This window comes from Halyomorpha halys, unplaced genomic scaffold, assembly GCF_000696795.3.
Source record: "Halyomorpha halys isolate HHAL.00 unplaced genomic scaffold, Hhal_1.1 Scaffold1574.1, whole genome shotgun sequence".
Taxonomy (NCBI): Eukaryota; Metazoa; Arthropoda; class Insecta; order Hemiptera; family Pentatomidae; genus Halyomorpha; species Halyomorpha halys.
The window spans coordinates 136,535-140,599 of record NW_027106867.1 but is presented as its reverse complement, the minus strand read 5'-3'; the positions used below and the strand labels follow the sequence as shown (position 1 = coordinate 140,599).

Sequence of the window (4,065 nt, the reverse complement as noted above, 5' to 3'; positions counted from 1 at the left end):
ATTTCCTTAATTATGTTATTTTATATACTTATTCAATTACCTACAAATAAATTTTATTTGCACTTCTTTCATCACTTTATTATATTAATTCCATTCTGAAGAATTATTTACTTTATGTCATTCTGTTAATATTTTATTTTTTATTTTCTGTATTCATTGGTTGTTATTTTGGTCTGTTCTTAGCTCTGATGAAGGCAAAAAATTCTGACCAAAACGTTAGCATGATTAAATAAGTTACTTCAACTTATTTCTGTTTTATATGTATATATAGTTGACCGTAAAAATTGATATATAAGAAGATGGTCGGGTTGCGGTCAAAGGAGAAAAACCTTTGACCGCAACCCTGACCATCTTCTTATATATCAATTTTTATGGTCAACTATATATACATATATACAATATGATGCAAACTCAACGGGGCTCTAAAAAAGATACACCTTTCACAACTCTTCACTCCAATGCAACACCTAAAAACCAACTACTCATTTCTCAATCTCCATCTTTGCTTCATAGGACCAACTACTCTCATTACCGTATTGGTACTAATAATTCACATTCATCTCTCAGTCGCAGTACTAGGATTAGAAATTACAGATCTACGGCTAAACTAACATCTGTACCACAACTGTTCATCCGTTTGCTTTGAACAGCCCTGATGAAGCCCTGCAAAGTGGGGCGAAACGTCGGAAAATAAATAGTTGTAAACTATTCTTGTTTCTCCTTTGACCGCAACCCTAACCATCTTCTTATATATATATATATATATATATTTCTGTTTTATTTTGACCGCACCCCCTCCCACTTATCTTCTCCTCGTATAAGTCATGCACGGTCAGCTATCTCTCATGATTACTTATTAGGTACATTAACCATTATATTTTTAATGATTAAAAAATAAGTAACACTTATCCCCACTAGGGATGCCTAATTGTATTGTATAATAACATGATTTTTATCAACATCCACTTTAGCAGCTAGTTAGACTTCAATAATATATGATTCGATACGCCAATAAGCAAAATATTCTTGTACTGTTTTATAAAGTTGGTCCTAAAAGTGAGCTCTATTCTTTTCTACTATAACATTATGATCATTTTCAAGTCAGGACAGTTCTACATTGTCACCACTTTGCATTTTATAAGTTTATATCATACCTATTCCCTTTTCGATATACACCTACTTGAACATAAATGTTTCTGTCACTTTAAGGTTTTTCGTAAATAACGTATACCCAAATATATTTCACTATATTTGTTTTAATCCAAAGAAAAAAATGTTTAAATAGTTTCTGAGAGTTGAGGGACACTCTGAGTATATATTCAAGTTTATATAAATTGCTTTAAATATTTATGTGAGAAACCAATTTTTACGATTTCTTAGATTTTAGGGATTCTAGGTGGCTTTTAAAATTTATGAGTTACTTTCTACTATCGCTTTTTGATGATTAATTTAATTGCTTTGTATTTAGAACTACAAGTATTCATGGAACACATCCTGACTTCAAATTCATAACTGCATTTGCCCTTAAGGAGCTGTGACCCTTTGTTGGGTGATAATGCAAATTCTTCCAATCGCCTCATATGAATCAACAGGCAGGTTTTTGTATTTGATGCTATTCTAGAAAAGGCCCTCCTATTTTACATTTTTTGAGTTAATTTTTCTCAACATAATGTAGGAATAGAACCAATGGGAAAGCCGGTCTAAAGGAAAGGAAGAGATGAGAAGTACTAGCACTTAGATAAGGTGTTTTCATTGCCAATTACCCATCTATTTAGGTACCTCAACTCAATATATTTGAGACGACAAAATGTACCCTTTTGGATTTTCATCCCATCTAAATCAAGTAATATATATATATATAAAAAAGTTATTTCAGCCCAATTTTTTATTGCTTCAATGAAAAATATGTATAAGGACTATTAAAGTTGATGAGTCTGCCAAGTATAGTTGTTGTTGTTGTTGTCTGGGGCTTAAGGGCGTAAAACCCTGAGGTCATCAACGCCCATGCCAAGTATAGTTATTCGGAGCTCCATATCTTTAAAACTACCAACAACATTGAAAAAAACAAATAGAAAATCATTTAATGTAGGGTTTTTTTTCCTAAGGTATGAGCCCTAATAGAGCTACATACGTTCAACAGTTCCTGCGATATAGCTTTATAAAAAGCAACATTTCATAACAGAATAACATAAAATCAGTAGTTGTTCAATTAATTTTGTGATAACTGTATCTCAGGAATCATTCGACATACAAATGTCTATAAGCAATCAAATTAAAGATAATTTTATGTACCATAAAGCAGTTTATTATATTTATCTTCGTAGGTGTAGTAATTTTCATGATATTTGAGAATATTTTTTTTTTTTATACACTTGAAAATCTTGGGAAGGAACCACCCATAGGTACTTCAAACATTAATTTAAATCATTTAAATTAGAAGGTCCCGTGGCCATCTTCTTTTCGGACGCCTCGGAGGATTATCAGGGATTGTTAAGGATGAAAGATTAAGAATTAATGGGTTAGGATGGTTAAGGAGTTTGGAATAAAAATACGCATATCTGTTTTGGGTCACATCTGCAACGAATGGGATGTTAAGGTCTTTGTGAATGAGTTTGTGACGTAATAAGGAGCATCAAGGATTTTACGTAGGATTTTGGATTGTAACGATTGGATGAGGGAAGAATTTGTTGGTTTGGTGGAGCCCCAGAGCTCAATTCCATATGTCCAAATTGGTCTGATTATTGTAGTGTATACTAATTTTTTATAGTGAATGGGAAGTTTAGAGCGTTTGTCAAGTAAGTGTTGTAGCAATCGGAATCTACGAGCAATTTCTTGTGTGTGGATTCCAAGTAAGTCTCTTGTCAAGATGGAGTCCTAAGTATCGAATCTGTTCAAAAGGCATTAGTGGTGTATTTAGAAAGGATACTGTAGGACAGGAGGGCAGAGGTTTACGGCGGAGAGTAAAGGTGATCTGGTGGGATTTGTCAGGATTTATTTTGATTCTCCAGTTTTTCACCATTCTTCAATAGATGTTATGTGTGCCTGTAGTGTTTCTGATGCATTAGTTGGGTCGTTATTTACAGAAAGTATACATGTGTCATCAGCGTATGTTGTTAGGACTGTGTTAGGGTGGGTTGGGATGTCAGCTGTATAAACCGTATAAAGAATGGGATCTAAGATACTACCTATTTGAGAATATAAATTCACAAAATGTTGATTTCGAGTTGTTCGGATGTATCTCAGGAATCATTAGCACTACGGATCTCTGCCAGAGCTGGAAATAAAGATAGTTAAACGTACTCTAAAATATTTCCATACACTTATGTTCGTAGTTTTTCTGATATTCGCATATATGTATTTTGCTCATGAAATTTTGTCCAAATCAATTTATTTTAGCGAATTTCATAAAAACTTCTACACCTACAAAGATAAGTGTCATGAACTAATTTATAGTACGTTCAACTTGCTTTAATGTGAGTAATAACATCTCTACATCTAATTATTCCTGATATATATTTTCCCCAATATTAATTACAAAAATACTGACTTTTTGCTATAAAATGTTGCTTGTTAAAAAACTGCATCTCAGAAACTAATGTACTTTAAATTATGTTCTATAAAGTTTTCTAGTGTTGTAGGTAGTTTAAAATATATTGAGCTCTGAAATATTTTTTTTTTTTAACTTTTAAAACTCACATAACACAGCCCTCGAAGATTGGTGTCGTAATTGGAGGATTAAGATAAATTCCAACAAATCCCATCAAATCACCTTTACCCTTCGTCGTAAGCCTACTGACTGCCCTAAAGTTTCATTTAACGATGTTGCTCTTACCCCTGTCGAACAGATCTGCTACCTTGGACTATATTTGGACAAGTGATTAACCTGGAATCCTCATACCAGACTGAAAAGACAGGAAACTGCACGTCGATTTCGACTATTACAGCACTTACTAGACAAACGGTCTAAACTTGCAACACATTACAAAAGACTGATCTACATTACTGTAATAAGGCCAATCTGGACATATGGAGTTGAGCTTTGGGGCTCCACTAAACCTTCGAATT

At 33.2% G+C, this 4,065-nt stretch overlaps 1 protein-coding gene across 2 annotated transcripts in view; it reads left to right on the top strand.

Annotated features, from left to right (window-relative positions):
* LOC106690087 (dynein regulatory complex subunit 5) overlaps positions 1–4,065 on the top strand; it is a 23,328-nt gene that overhangs the window by 14,148 nt on the left and 5,115 nt on the right. The gene's annotated exons all lie outside the window — the stretch shown is intronic.